Source organism: Somniosus microcephalus, chromosome 4, assembly GCF_052327205.1.
Source record: "Somniosus microcephalus isolate GS21.2 chromosome 4, FLI_Smic_1.0, whole genome shotgun sequence".
Classification (NCBI taxonomy): domain Eukaryota; kingdom Metazoa; phylum Chordata; class Chondrichthyes; order Squaliformes; family Somniosidae; genus Somniosus; species Somniosus microcephalus.
This window is the reverse complement of record NC_140990.1, coordinates 45,483,105-45,499,285: the sequence shown is the minus strand read 5'-3', so window position 1 is coordinate 45,499,285 and position 16,181 is coordinate 45,483,105. Positions and strand designations below refer to the sequence as shown.

At 47.1% G+C, this 16,181-nt stretch overlaps 2 pseudogenes; one reads left to right on the top strand and one right to left on the bottom strand.

The window, feature by feature from the left end:
- The window catches only part of LOC147118791 (uncharacterized), a 58,240-nt pseudogene extending 49,003 nt beyond the window's left edge, over positions 1 to 9,237 (bottom strand).
- A 1,993-nt stretch (positions 9,238 to 11,230) lies between these two features.
- Positions 11,231 to 16,181, top strand: part of LOC147118787 (uncharacterized) — a 142,908-nt pseudogene continuing 137,957 nt past the window's right edge.

The following is a 16,181-nucleotide window of genomic DNA, read 5'->3' as shown; positions in this document are numbered from 1 at the left end:
TTGCAGTTTTGGTCACCTTATCTGAAGAAGGATGTTCTTGCCATGGAAGGAGTTCAGCGAAGATTCACCAGGCTGATACCTGGGATGGCAGGAATGACATATGAGGAGAGATTGGGACAATTGGACTTGTACTTGCTGGAGTTTAGAAGAATGAGAGGGGATCTTATTGAAACTTATAAAGTTCTGACAGGACTGGACAGACTATATGCAGGAAGGATGCTCCCGATGGTCGGGGAGTCCAGAACCAGGGGTCACAGTCTAAGGATAAGGGGTAAGCCATTTAGGACAGAGATGAGGAGGAATTTCTTCACCCAGAGAGTGGTGAACCTGTGGAATTCTCTACCACAGAAGGCAGTAGAGGCCAATTCATTAAATATATTTAAGAAGGAGTTGGATATATTTCTTAAGGCTAAAGGGATCAAGGGGTATGGGGAGAAGGCAGGGACCGGGTACTGCAATTGGATGATCAGCCATGATCGCATTGAATGGCAGAGCAGGCTCAGGGGGCTGAATGGCCTACTCCTGCTCCTATCTTCTATGTTTCTATGAAATACTCACGAACCAATCACTTACCTGCTTTCTGGTGACGTCACACTTCGATTACTTTTTACTCCTCTCCATCTCTCTGAGATTGGTAAGCCTACCTGGTCTCTGCCGCCTCTTTATAGCCTCGCTGCCGCCGCTCTGAGGCCTACCTGGTCTCTGCCGCCTCTTTATAGCCTCGCCGTCGCCGAGTTTCCCGCCGCCGCCGCTCTCTTCTACCGTGAAGACAGACACAAAGTATTTGTTCAGATTGTCTGCCATTTCCCCGTTCCACATTATTAATTCCCCAGTCTCATCCTCTAAGGGACCAATGTTTACTTTAGCTACTCTCTTCCTTTTTATATACATGTCGAAGCTCTTGCTATCCATTTTAATATTTCTTGCCAGTTTACTCTCATAATTCATCTTCTCTTTATTTATTTTTAGTCATCATTTGCTGGCTTTTAAAAATTTCCCAATCCTCTGGTCTCCCACAATCCCACAATCTTGGCAACATTGTATGCCTTTGTTTTCAATTTGATACTATCCTTTACTTCCTTAGTTAGCCACGGATGGTGCTCCTTTCTCTTAAAATCTTTCTCACTGGAATATATTTTTGTTGAGAGTTATGAAATATCTCCTTAAATGTCCACCTCTGTATTTACATAAGAACACAAGAACATAAGAACATAAGAAATAGGAGCAGGAGTAGGCCAATCGGCCCCTCGAGCCTGCTCCGCCATTCAATAGGATCATGGCTGATCTGATCCTAACCGCCAATCCACTATCACAGAACCATCTCCTGAATCTAGCAGAAATGGACACACGAAATAGGAGAAGGATCAGGCTACACGGCCCCTGGGCCCGCTCCGCTACCCACAGGGCCATGTCCGATCCGAACCTAGACTCATGTCCAAATTCCGGCCCGCTCCCCGTAACCCTTAATTCCCTTTACTTCTAGGAAACTGTCTATTTCTGTTTTAAATTTATGTAATGATGTAGCTTCTACAGCTTTTTGGGGCAGCATATTCCATGGACCGACCACCCTCTGAGTGAAGTAGTTCCTCCTCATCTCAGTTTTGAAAGAGCAGCCCCTTATTCTAAGACTATGCCCCCTAGTTCTAGTTTCACCCATCATCGGGAACATCTTCCCCGCATCCACCCGATCCAACCCCTTCACAATCTTATATGTTTCAATAAGATCGCCTCTCATTCTTCTAAACTCCAATGAGTAGAGTCCCAATCTACTCAACCTCTCCTCATATGTCCATCCCCTCATCCCCGGGATAAACCGAGTGAACCTTCTTTGTACTGACTCGAGAGCAAGTATGTCCTTTCTTAAGTATGGACACCAAAACTGTACGCAGTATTCCAGGTGCGGTCTCACCAATACCTTGTACAACTGAAGCAATACCTCCCTATTTTTATATTCTATCCCCCTAGCAATGAAAGCCAACATTCCATTGGCCTTCTTAATCACTTGCTGCACCTGCATACTAACCTTTTGAGTTTCGTGCACCAGGACCCCCAGATCCCTTTGTACTTCAGTACTTTCCAGTTTCTTGCCATTAAGATAATAGCTTGCTCTACGATTTATCCTGCCAAAGTGCATAACCTCACACTTTCCAGTATTGTATTCCATCTGCCAAATCTCTGCCCACTTACTTAGCCTGTCTATGTCCCCTTGCAGGTTTTTTATGTCCTCCTCACTCACTACTTTCCCTCCCATCGTAGTATCATCTGCAAACTTTGATATGTTACACTCGGTCCCCTCCTCCAAATCGTTAATATAGATTGTAAAGAGTTGGGGACCCAGCACTGACCCCTGCGGAACACCACTAGTTACTGATTGCCAGTCTGAGAATGAACCATTTATCCCAACTCTCTGCCTTCTGTTAGATAGCCAATCCTCTATCCATGCCAGAATATTACCCCCAATCCCGTGATTTTTTATCTTAAGCAATAATCTTTTGTGTGGCACCTTGTCAAATGCCTTTTGGAAGTCTAAATACACTACATCCACTGGTTGCCCTTTATCCACCCTATACGTTACTTCCTCAAAGAACTCCAGCAAATTTGTCAAACATGACTTCCCCTTCATAAAACCATGCTGACTTTGTCCTATTAAATTATGATTATCCAAATGTCCTGTTACTGTCTCCTTAATAATGGACTCCAAAATTTTACCTACCACAGATGTTAGGCTAACCGGTCTATAGTTTCCAGCCTTCTGTCTGCTGCCCTTTTTAAATAAGGGTGTTACATTCGCAGTTTTCCAGTCTGCCGGGACCTTTGCCGAATCCAGGGAGTTTTGGAAAATTATTACCAATGCATCCTCAATCCCTACCGCCACTTCCCTCAAGACCTGAGGATGTAAGCCATCAGGTCCAGGTGATTTATCCGCCTTAAGTCCCATTATTTTACCGAGTACCATTTCCTTAGTGATTTTGATCGTGTTTAGCTCCTCCCTCCCTTTAGCCCCCTGTTTGTCCAGTGTTGGGATATTCTTAGTGTCTTCTACTCTAAAGACTGATGTAAAATATTCATTCAGTGTTTTTGCCATCTCCATATTTCCCACCATTAATTTCCCGGTCTCATCCTCTAAGGGACCAACATATACTTTAGCCACCCTTTTTCTTTTCATATAACTATAAAAACTCTTACTATCTGTTTTTATATTTTTTGCAAATTTACTTTCATAATCTATCTTCCCTTTCTTAACAATCTTTTTGTTATTTTTTGCTGTCTTTTAAACTTTTCCCAATCCTGTATCCTCCCACTAGATTTGGCTACCTTATATGCTCTTGTTTTTAGTTGAATACTATCCTTAATTTCTTTACTTAGCCACAGATGGCTGTCTTTTCTTTTACACACTTTTCTTCTCAGTGGAATATATTTTTTTTGGAAGTTGTAAAATAACTCCTTAAATGTACACCACTGATCATGTATCGTCTTACCCTTTAATCTATTTTCCCAATCCACTCTACTCAATTCCGCTCTCATACCTTCATAGTCTCCTTTATTCAAGCTTAGCACGCTTGTTTGAGATCCAACCTTCTCACCCTCTAATTGAATATGGAATTCAACCATGTTATGGTCACTCATTCCAAGGGGATCCTTTACTAGGACATTTTTAATTAATCCTGTCTCATTACACAGGACCAGATCTAAGGTTGCTTGCCCCCTGGTCGGTTCAGTTACATACTGCTCAAGAAACCCATCCCTAATACACTCAATGAACTCATCCTCAAGGCAGCCCTGCCCAATTTGATTTGTCCAATTAATATGATAGTTAAAACCCCCATAATTATAGATGTTCCCTTATTACAAGCCTCAACTATTTCCTGATTGATACTCCATCCAACAGAGTTGCCACTGTTCGGAGGCCTATAGACTACGCCCACTAGTGTTTTTTTCCCCTTTTTATTCCTTACCTCCACCCAAACTGTTTCATTATCCTGATCTTTTGACCCAATATCATTTCTCTGTATTACAGTGATTCCTTCCTTTATTAACATAGCCACCCCACCTCCCCTTCCTTCCTGCCTGTCCTTCCTAATCGTTAAATAACCTGGTATGTTTAATTCCCAGGCATTGTCACCCTGCAGCCATGTTTCTGTAATGGCCACAAGATCATACCCATATGTAGTTATTTGTGCCATTAACTCATCTATTTTGTTACGAATGCTACATGCATTCAGATAGAGAACTTTCAAATATGTTTTGTGACACTTAGTTCCTGCTTTTGCCCTTTTTATTACTTTACCTTTTACTCCATACCTTCTGCCCCTTCCTGACACGCTCTGGTTTTTAATTTCCCCACTGCTACCTAAGTCTATGACCTTCTCTGTTGTAATTTTTATTATTTGCTCTCTAGGAACCTCCCCCCCCCACTAGTTAGTTTAAAGCCCTCTCTACAGCCCTAGTTATATGATCCAACAGGACTCTAGCCCCAGCACTGGCCAAGTGAAGCCCGTCCCAATGGAACAGCTCCCTCCTGCCCCAGTACTGGTGCCAGTGTCCCAGGAAGCAAATCCCATTTCTTCCACACCAGGCTTTGAGCCACGCATTTAACGCTCTAATTTTATTTGTCCTAGCCAAATTCGCTCGTGGCTCAGGTAATAATCCAGAGATTATTACCCTTGTGGTTCTGCTTTCCAATTTGGCCCCTAGCTGCTCAAACTCCCTCAGCAGAACCTCCTTCCTTGTCCTATCTATGTTGTTGGTACCAACATGGACCACGACAACTGGATCCTCCCCCTCCCACTCCAAGTTTCTCTCCAGTCCAGAGGAGATGTCCTTAACCCTGGCACCGGGGCAGGCAACACAGCCTTCGGGACTCTCGCTCTCGGCTGCAAAGAGCTCTATCTATCCCCCTAATGATACTATCCCCTACCACTACAACATTTCTTTTAACTCCCCCCACTTGAATGGTCCCCTGCTCCACGGTGCTGTGGTCAGGTTGCTCATCCTCCCCACAGTCCCTGTTCCCATCTTCACAGGGAGTAAGAGCCTCGAACCTGTTGGACAAGTGCAAGGTCTGCGGCTCCTCCAACACTACCTCCTGGATCCCCGTACCTGCCTCACTTCTCGTCACACCATCCTGACCCTGGCCACGGACTACATCTGAATTAATTAATCTAATTGGTGTGAATACCTCGTGATGCACAGAGCCCAGGTAACTCTCCCCCTCCCTGATGTGTCTCAGTGTTTGAAGCTCGGACTCCAGCTCTTCAACACGGAGCCGGAGTTCCTCGAGCAGCCAACACTTACTGCAAATGTGATCACCGTGAGCATCAATGGTGTTCACCAGCTCCCACATATTGCAGCAGCAACACATCGCCTGATCTCCCATTCTATGTAATTAATTAAATTTATTAATATTATTCTTAAATACCCTCTGCCCCGATTCTAGATGGTGAATATCACACCTTAGAAACTATAAACCAAAGAGATTTAAGCTTAAAAAGGGAGAAATACTTACCAACCAATCACTTACCCTCTTTCTGGTGACGTCACACTTGGATTACTTTTTACCTCTCTCCTTCCCTCCGAGTTCCCAGACTGGAGATTGGTGAACCTTACCTGGGTCTCTGGGACTTTTATAGCCCCGCTGCTGCTGCTCGAGATTCCCGCCGATGCACTGAGGCCTTACCTGGTCTCTAGGACTTTTACAGCCCCGCTGCTGCCGCTCGAGATTCCCGCCGATGCACTGAGGCCTTACCTGGTCTCTAGGACTTTTATAGCCCCGCTGCTGCCGCTCGAGATCCCCGCCGACGCACTGAGGCCTTACCTGGTCTCTGGGGCCTTTTATAGCCCCGCTGCTGCCGCTCGAGATTCCCACCGATGCACTGAGGCCTTACCTGGTCTCTGGGGCCTTTTATAGCCCCGCTGCTGCTGCTCGAGATTCCCGCCGATGCACTGAGGCCTTACCTGGTCTCTGGGGCCTTTTATAGCCCCGCTGCTGCCGCTCGAGATCCCCGCCGACGCACTGAGGCCTTACCTGGTCTCTGGGGCCTTTTATAGCCCCGCTGCTGCCGCTCGAGATTCCCGCCGATGCACTGAGGCCTAACCTGGTCTCTGGGGCCTTTTATAGCCCCGCTGCTGCTGCTCGAGATCCCCGCCGATGCACTGAGGCCTAACCTGGTCTCTGGGGCCTTTTATAGCCCCGCTGCTGCCGCTCGAGATTCCCGCCGATGCACTGAGGCCTTACCTGGTCTCTGGGACTTTTATAGCCCCGCTCTGCCGGTCGAGATTCCCGCCGACGCACTGAGGCCTTACCTGGTCTCTGGGACTTTTATAGCCCCGCTCTGCCGCTCGAGATTCCCGCCGACGCTCTGAGGCCTTACCTGGTCTCTGGGACTTTTATAGCCCCGCTCTGCCGCTCGAGATTCCCGCCGACGCACTGAGGCCTTACCTGGTCTCTGGGACTTTTATAGCCCCGCTCTGCCGCTCGAGATTCCCGCCGACGCACTGAGGCCTTACCTGGTCTCTGGGACTTTTATAGCCCCGCTCTGCCGCTCGAGATTTCAACTGTCTTACTCTTTAATTTATTTTTCCAATCCACTTTAGCCAGTTCTGCCCTCACACCATTGTAATTGCCCTTGTTTAAGATCAGGACACTTGTTTGAGATGCAACTTTCTCACCCTCCAACTGAATTTGAAATTCAACCATGCTATGATCACTCTTTCCTAGAGGATCCTTTACTGTGAGATCATTTATTAATTCTGTCTCATTACACAGTACCAGATCCAGGATAGTCTGCTCCCTGGTTGGTTTCATTACACACTGTTCTAGGAAACCATCCCGGACGCACTCTATGAACTCCTCCTCAAGGCTACCATGGCCAATTTGATTTGTCCAATCAATATGGCGATTAAAACCACCCATGATTATTACCATACCTTTTTTACAGGCCTCCATTATTTGTTGATTTATACTCTGTCCAACAGTATTGCTACTGTTCGGGGGTCTGTAGACTACGCCCACCAGAGACTTTTTCCCATATTATTTTTTATCTCCACCCAAACCGATTCTGCATCTTGATCTTCTGAGTCAATATCACTTCTCACCACTGCACTGATCCCATCCTTTACCAAGAAATTCACCTCACCTCTTTCCTTTCTGTTAACCTTCCGAATTGTCAAATATCCTGGAATATTCAGTTCCCAGCCCAGGTCACCTTGCAGCCCCGTCTCTGTAATTGCGATCAGGTCATACCCATTTGTATCTATTTGTGCCGTCAACTCATCTATCTTGTTACGAATGCTGCGTGCATTCAGATATAGAGCTTTTAACTTGGTCTTTTTACCATTTCTCCATGTTTTGGCCCCATTTTCTGTTGCACTCTTATTTTTAAACATTCTGTCCCTTCCTGTCACACTCTGGTTATTATTTCCCCTATCTCTATCCTGCTCTATTGCTTTCTTATTTCTCATTGACTTTTTAAATTCCCGCTCACCTGGACCCTCCCCCGCACTATTTAGTTTAAAGCGATCTCTACAGCCCTAGTTATTCGATTCACCAGGACTCTAGCCCCAGCATGGTTCAAGTGAAGCCTGTCCAAACGGAACAGCTCCCTCTTATCCCAGTACTGGTGCCGGTGCCCCACAATCGAAACCCATTTCTCTCAGCATAGAACATGATTTACTGTGATCGGATTGAGGACTGAACCATGTTCATTCCAGCAGTTATGGTTTGTTTCTGCTGATCTTAATAACCCCTGTACCTGTGCTGGAGATTAATATTCTCTATAAATAGTGAATAAATCAGCTTTGTTTCAAACACACAGTGTGTCAAATATTTGATTTCTCCATGATAAGAGAAGACGAATTGATGTTCTGTTACCGACTGTTTAATTTTTGGGCCTTTTCTTACTCTACGTTATTTCCGTTCTCAACTAGTTCGCCTTCTACCACATCAAACCCCAAGCTTGCTCCGTTTGAGTACACGACTTGTGGGCGTCATAGACTGAATTGTAGTGTCTCACTTACACTCATCTGCCATCAGCTGGTATAGGCAGTGGGCGGTCGAGGGGGTCGTTCGGCTCAACTGCCTGCCTCTCTTCCACAGCCACGTTCATGCCCGGTGGCCCTGGAGATGTAGCACGCGGTGTCCGCCGGCACGCTCGAGGCCTTCCATGACTGGTGGGTACCGCAGGGACTGGAGTGCATCATCACCACTGGTAATGGAATTTTAATTTAATTTATTGTTTCCTTTAATGTTTTAAGTTAATTTACAGTTTATTTATTAGCACAAAAGAGTACACTCATCTGCAATTCTTTATAGAACTATCTTGCATAAGATTTGAAATCTGTTATTATTTGTATAATTTAACTCTTTGTGGATTTGATTTAGTAAAACTCCTCCACACGTACTGCACGTGATAACCTTTGAAAGGTTCTGATCTTTGTAATAGTAATTTCTGAGCTTGATGGTCTCGTTGATTTAATTTCTTGTTACTAACATACCTTACACTATTTCTTTCATCGAGATAATTGTTTCAAACACTTCCATTCTTTAGCTCCTCCATTGATCCCTGTCAATTATCCTTTGTTAGGGGCTGGGGTTAGGGTGTAGGCTTAGGGGTTAGTGGTTGGGGCTAGTGGTTATTGGTTAGGATTGGGGTTAGTGGTTGGGGGTAGTGGTTATTGGTTAGGATTGGGGTTAGTGGTTGGGGCCAGTGGTTATTGGTTAGGATTGGGGTTAGTGGTTGGGGCCAGTGGTTATTGGTTAGGATTGGGGTTAGTGGTTGGGGCTAGTGGTTATTGGTTAGGATTGGGGCTAGTGGTTGGGGGTAGTCAATTGGAGGTTAGACTTAGGCATTAGTGATTAGGGCTCAAAACCAATATTAACAACACCAGTGTCACTGGATGAATCTTTTTCATTTCATGTTTTTTAACCTCACACAGACGAGTCACGGAACAGCCTCGTGAATTGCTCATTTAAGGAACATTCTTTCTGGCTGGAGCCTGATTTTTTTCCCTTCTTTCACATCTCGACATTTCTCACAGAAAAATACATCAGGGACATTAGACTTTGGGATTTGGGGACAAGAACAAGTGGATCCAGGTGTTGGGTTGGTTACATCCAATCATCAGCCTGCCTGAAAAGGGCTTCTGAAAATAACCTGTCACCATCCGATTCCACCGTCATATCTTCATCCATTACCCGCCTTTCGCCCTCACTAGAGCAGGTTTCACCACCATGACCATTCTCCATACTGAGGCTCTCTGATTTCCATTTATAGTCTCAGTGTAAGTGGTCCCTGGATTTGGTGTCCAGATTCATTTCCAGCCATTTTGAGGTGTCCCTTATCCTGACAACAGAAAGGCAACACACCCTCCGGGACTCTCAATCCTGACTGTAAAGACTACTAGCTATCCTTCTAATTATAGAATCCCCTGTACGACAATGTTTCCACTCTGCTCCTCCACCCCTTGGACAGCCTCCTGTTCCATGGTGCCTTGGGCAGCATTCTAGCTGTCCTTCCCAGTCTTTCTCCTTATCCTCACAGGTATTGAGTACTTTGTACCTGTTGGACAGGAGCAGTGTCTGCTGGACTTCCTTCACTACTTCTCCTACATTCCCCTTACCCGGCTGACTGACAGTCACACTCTCCCCTTCCTGCACCTGTGCTTTCTTCTGGTGTGTGACTGTACTTGAGTAAATTATCCTGTAATTTCTGCTCCTCCCTTATATGTCGGAGTGTCTCTAGCTCGGACTCCAGCTCACCGACTCTGAGCTGGAATGTCATGAGGCAGAGACATTTGCTGCAGATGTGGCAGTCTGGGACAGTCTCGTTGTTCACAAACTCCCACATACTACAATCTCCACACACTGCCTGGTCTTTATTAATGAATGAATGAATTCATTTTTTGTTATCTGTAGTTTATTTCTTGAACTGTGATTAATTACTTCGCGATTTATCAGTTATGAGCGTCTTTAAAAGCAGTTTGAATTGAATCACTTACATCGTTTTCCTTTGACTTACACTTACTTGCACTAATCCTTAATAAATCAAGCTTAACACTAAAGGGATTAAACACACAAAGGGATATTGCTGCTCTTTTCGATGTACTTATGTTAATTTACTCTGCTGTGTGTTGATTATAACATCACTTTTTCTGTGTCCTCCGGTGCGATTATTTATTATTTACTGTTGCTCCATGGTTTAAATTACTGAGCACCTCCTTCCCCTCGGCATCCAATTCCCATTCTCACCAAATTCCCCTTACCACTCTGTTTAGCAAGCCACTCTGTTTAGTAGATTCTCCAGCTCTGTGCCACACCGCTCATCCTCCTCCTGTTCCCTACTCCAAAGGTATCTCTGTCCTCAGCTATCCTACTCACTTTTCTGCCATATTGTTGTTGACCAAAATGGCGGCAGTTTTTACCCAGAATACATTGTGGGCTAGAATAGGCCCTATCAATGCTGCAGGGGGCTGGTGTGCGCAGGCGCGGGGGGGGGCTAGGCGCGGGGCGGGTCCCGCGCGTGCGCAGTGCCGCCAGTCGGGTGATGGCTGCGGAAGGCGGAGCGAAGATTCCGAAGCGGGGAGGAGGCGGAGCGCAGGGGAGCAATAGAACCAGCGGGGAGACTTTATAAACAGCCAGGGTGGGCCTCAGGCCCCGAACAAGAGCCTCCGGGCCGGGCGTTTGCCTCGAGTGGGGCGGCAGCTGCGGGGCTTTCTCCCGGTGACAGGCCCGGGGTAACGGCCACCATCTTGAGAGGCTCAGGGGGCAGCAGGGCGCATGCGCGGCCCCCTTGGCCAGGAACCAGGAGGAGAGAATCTTGTCAATTTCTATCCTGGACTCTCAGTGATGGCTTTTGTAAATTCCTTTTACAGGCTGTGAGAAGGGCAGCATTTACACACCACAAACTCAAACCAACATCGTATCAAGATCCGACAGAGTCACTGCATTCATCAGGACCCGAATATCATCGGCCTTTCAATGTGGAAGGAGAAATGTTTTTCTGTTCTGTCTGTGGGAAAAGATTTCAAACATCAGTGTGACTGGAAAAGCACTGAGACACACACACCCAAGTGAGAGTGTTCCAGTGCAATGACTGTGGAAAGAGCTTTAACCAGTTACACTGCCTGAAAAATCATCGCACCGTTCACAGTGAGGAGAAACCCTACACGTGTTCTGTGTAGACGAGGCTTCAACTGACCGTCCAACCTGGAGAGACACAAGGACACCCGGACCATGGAGAAACCGTGGAAATGTGGGGACTGTGGGAAGGGATTCAATTACCCATCTGAGCTGGAAACTCATCGACACAGTCACACTGGGGAGAGGCCGTTTACCTGCACCGTGTGTGGGAAGGGATTCACTCAGTCATCCAGTCTCTATACACACCAACGAGTTCATACTGGAGAGAGATTGTTCACCTGCATTGAATGTGGGAAGGGATTTAGGGCTAAAAATTCAGTTTGGGGTGCCAAGCTCGCCTGGGCGCCGGAATTACAGCTGCGCGCGGAGCCACTTGCGCCATCCGGATATTCAGTTTCTGCGCCCCAAATGGAAGCGGGCCGCTAAACGAGGCTTCCCGCGCCCCGCTTGGGGCGCTGAAACTGAATATCGGCGCGCTAAGGGCCGCAGCGCCACACGCTGCGGCACGGCATGCTGCGGTACTGCAGGCCTTCCTCCCATTGTTAAGGGGGAGGTGCCTGCAACAGCGCGATCCCCGCTCGCGAGTGCCGGCAAATGAGCCCGGCACCAAGGAGAAGTGCCGGGCTCTCGGGAAACAGCCGGCAATGCCGCGGGGGGGGGTGGTGTAGGAGGCCGGGGATGGAGGTGCGGGCAGGCGGGTGCCGAAAAAGCGGCCGGCCGCACCTCCACCTTAACTAGCGCCACTACAGCCACAGGTAGGCCCCTGTGTACCGGTCGCTGTTTGCAGCCGGCGCTGAGGAGGCGGGCGTGACCAAATATGGCCATCGGGGCGATAGCGGGGCGCTGCGCACACCGATGACGTCATCGGTGGCGGCGCAGCGCTACAGGCTAACGCCGCCATTAGCGCCCCGCTAAATATCACGGTAGGTGTGGCCAGTGGCGCAAAAGCCACTGAGTGCCCTCTTTGGGCGCAAACTGGTGGCGCAGGCCACTGAATTTCTAGGCCTTAATGCTTTATCAACCCTCCTGACACACCAGCTTGTTCACACTGATAAGAGACCTTTTAAATGTTCTGACTGTGAGAAGAGCTTCAAAAGCACAAAGGATTTGTTGACACACCAACGAGTTCACACTGGGGAAGAGGCCATTCACCTGTTCCGTGTGTGGGAAGGGATTCGCTCAGTCATCTCACCTTCTGACACATCAACTTGTTCACTCTGATAACAAAACTTTTAAATGTTCTGACTGTGAGAAGAGCTTTAAAAGTAAAAAGGATTTACTGATACAGCTACGCACCCACACTGGGGAGAGGCCTTCACCTGCTCCGTGTGTGGGAAGGGATTCACTTGTTCGTCCCACCTTCTGACACACCAACTTGTTCACTCTGATAAGAGACCATTTCAGTGTTCTGACTGTGAGAAGAGCTTTAAAAGCAAATAGCACCTGCTGAAACACCAACGCACTCACACTGGGGAGAGGCCGTTCATCTGCTCCGTGTGTGGGACGGGATTCACCCGATCATCCCACCTGTTGAGACACCAGCGAGTTCACACTGGGGCGAGGCCATTCATGTGTACTGAGTGTGGAAAGGGATTCACTGATTTATCTGACCTTCTGACACACCAGCGTGTTCACACCGGGGAGAGACCGTTCACCTGCTCTGGGTGTGGGAAGGGATTCACTCAGTCATCCCACCTCACAGAACACCGACATGTTCACACTGATGAGAGACCTTTTGAATGTTCTGACTGTGAGAAGAGCTTTAAAAGCACAAGTGGTCTGCTGAAACATCAACGCACTCACACTGGGGAGAGGCCGTTCACCTGCTCCGTATGTGGGAAAAGATTTACTGATTCATCCTACCTGCTGACACACCAGCGAGTTCACACTGGGGAGAGGCCATTCACCTGCTCCACGTGTGGGAAGGGATTCATGGATTCCTACAACCTGCTGGCACACCAAACTGTTCACACTGGGGAGAGGCCATTCACCTGCTCCATGTGTGCGAAGGGATTCACTCAGTCATCCTCCTTACTGAGACACCAGCGAGTTCATGACCGACTGCAGAGGTTGGATTCTGCTGTTATTGCTGCTGTTAATCACATCCAGGACTGAACCAGGATGATTCGGACAGTTGGGCTTTGTTTCTGCTGATGTTTATAACCCTATTACTGGGCTGGAGATTAATATTCTGGATAAATATCAAATAAATCAGCTTTGTTTCAAACACACTTTGTGTTGAGTCTGTGCTGACTCTATGATAAGAGGAGACTAATTGATGTCCTGTTGCTGACTGCTCCATTTTTGGGCCGTTTCTCCTTTCTTACTCTGGATTATTTCGGTTCTGATCTAATTGGCCTTCTACCATCCTGGGAGTCCCATGATACAATAATAATGGAGTTGTTGACTAATCACGGCGATCAATCTCTATCAATGAGTCTACAACAGACCCAGACATGAGGCGAGGAAAACCCCAGTGGTGGAGAGCTTTAGGAGCCATCGGACCAAAGTCACCTCTTCCTCCCGAGCATGAGTGGAATCCATCTGAGAACTGAGTCCCCACAACTTTTCAAAAGATGGATCTACAAGATGTCCAAGTCTGACAGGACGGAAAATTCTATTATATCACAGGGTCCACTTCAACCCTCCAGGGCAGTGAGCCCCTGTAACATTGGGTTTTAACCTATGGCAAAGCAGCCTTGTTACTTTAACATCAGTTTAATCAAACTCAATGGACAATCCGATCTTCAAAGGGAAACGTCTCCTTAAAGCTGACGGTGTCGGCAGTTCTGCAGCTCATTTCTCTGTGTGAGCGTGTCAGAATGAAAAGCTTTAACAACAGCCGATGTTTCACAAAGGGAGAACTCACCAGACCAAAGGCCATTGGTGGAGTTTAATGGGCTGTTTGTGTCACTGGGCTACAGGAGGCCATTTTTAACTGAAGGAAAACTGGTCACAGCAAACAGAGAGTTTAACAGACTGTCCCCATGACCACACGTCATGTCTCAAATTACTCACACACTGTGTCCCAAAATCTTATTCTATGAATGAAATCGGCCCAATTTACATTTGAATGAATCAACACGAACTGCTTCCACCGTCTCCCTAGGGAGCCTGTCCCATAGATTGACCACTCACTCACTGAAATATTGTTCCCACAGATTGGATTTGAATTTACCCCCTTCAAGTGCAGGCCGTGTCCTCTGGTTCTACTGTTCTGGACAGGGTGAAATAACTTATCGTGCTCTACATTATCCAGTCCCTTTGGAATCCTAAAAACAGCAATCCTATCACCTCTCCACCTTGTCTTTCTAGTGTGAACAGGCGCAGTTTACATAACCTGGACATGTTGGCTCGATACTCAGTTAAATTCTGACACAAACCCTTTGATGCTTCTTAAATTGCATTAACCGACACTTCACAGAATCCTAGAATGATACAGCACAGAAGGAGGCCATTTGGCCCATCGTGCCTGTGCAGCTCTCTGAAAGATCCATCCAATTACAAAATCAAAATACTGCGGATGCTGGAAATCTGAAATAAAGAGATAAAATGCTGGAAATCCTCAGCAGGTCAGGCAACGTCTGTGGAGAGAGAAACAGAGTTAATGGTTCAGGTCACAGACCTTCCGTCAGAACCTTTCATCACACATTATAATCTAATGTATTACTCACTCTGGTTTAAGCTTATATTGTGGTTAATAACGGCAAACTCTGTTGTTTCTCCTGATCTGATTACAGTTTCCAACCAGTCGATTCAGTGGAATGTCTTATCAGTGTTGCCATGGCGACCTGTCTGCAGTGAAACGCCTGTTTGACTTCTTGAAAGTGCAAAGTATCTGCTGACAGACCAGCGAGTTTACACTGGGGAGAGACCGTTCACCTGCTCAGTGTGTGGGGAGGGATTCAGGCGATCATCCAACCTGCTGACACACCAGCGAGTTCACACTGGGGAGAGGCCGTTCACCTGCCCCGTGTGTGGGAAGGGATCCAGTCCATCATCCAACCTGCTGACACACCAGCGAGTTCACAAGTGACTGCAGGGGTTGGATTCTGTTGTTATTGCTGCTGTTAAATCATCCAGGACTGAACCATGTTCATTCGGACAGTTGGGGTTTGTTTCAGCTGATGTTAGTAACCCCTATAACTGGGCTGGAATTTAATCTGTATCAATGTCAAATAAACGAGATTTGTCTCACACACACACAGTGTGTCAGGTCCTTGATATCTCGACAATAAGACGAGCTGATTGAGGACTTGTTACAAACTGAGTGGAATCCATCTGAGAACTGAGTCCCCACAACTTTTCAAAAGATGGATCTACAAGATGTCCAAGTCTGACAGGACAGAAAATTCTATTATATCACAGGGCCCACTTCAACCCTCCAGGGCAGTGAGCCCCTGTAACATTGGATTTTAACCTATGGCAAAGCAGCCTTGTTACTTTAACATCAGTTTAATCAAACTCAATGGACAATCTGATCTTCAAAGGGAAACGTCTCCTTAAAGCTGACGGTGTCGGCAGTTCTGCAGCTCATTTCTCAGTGTGAGCGTGTCAGAGTGAAAAGCTTTAACAACAGCCGATGTTTCACAAAGGGAGAACTCACCAGACCAAAGGCCATTGGTGGAGTTTAATGGGCTGTTTGTGTCACTGGGCTACAGGAGGCCATTTTTAACTGAAGGAAAACTGGTCACAGCAAACAGAGAGTTTAACAGACTGTCCCTGGTCCACTCGAACCCCCACCTTCTCTCTCTCTCACTATTTATGGGTACTGCTGCAGTAATTGCTCCTCTGACCTTTCCTCTCTTGTCCCTCCTACACCCCTAATACACGGTGTAGTGTATGTAACCGTCTACCTTTAAGAGACTAGGGCCTAGAAATTCACTAGCCTTAGCGCCGCTTTTGAGGCGCTAGAGGGACTAGCGCCAGAGTTATGGCCATTTGAAAAATTGAGTGGGGCCCTAAAGCGGCGTTGCACCGGTAGCGCTGCGCCGGCACCGATGACGTCATCGGTGTGCGCAGCGTCCCGGTTGCTGTGGTAACC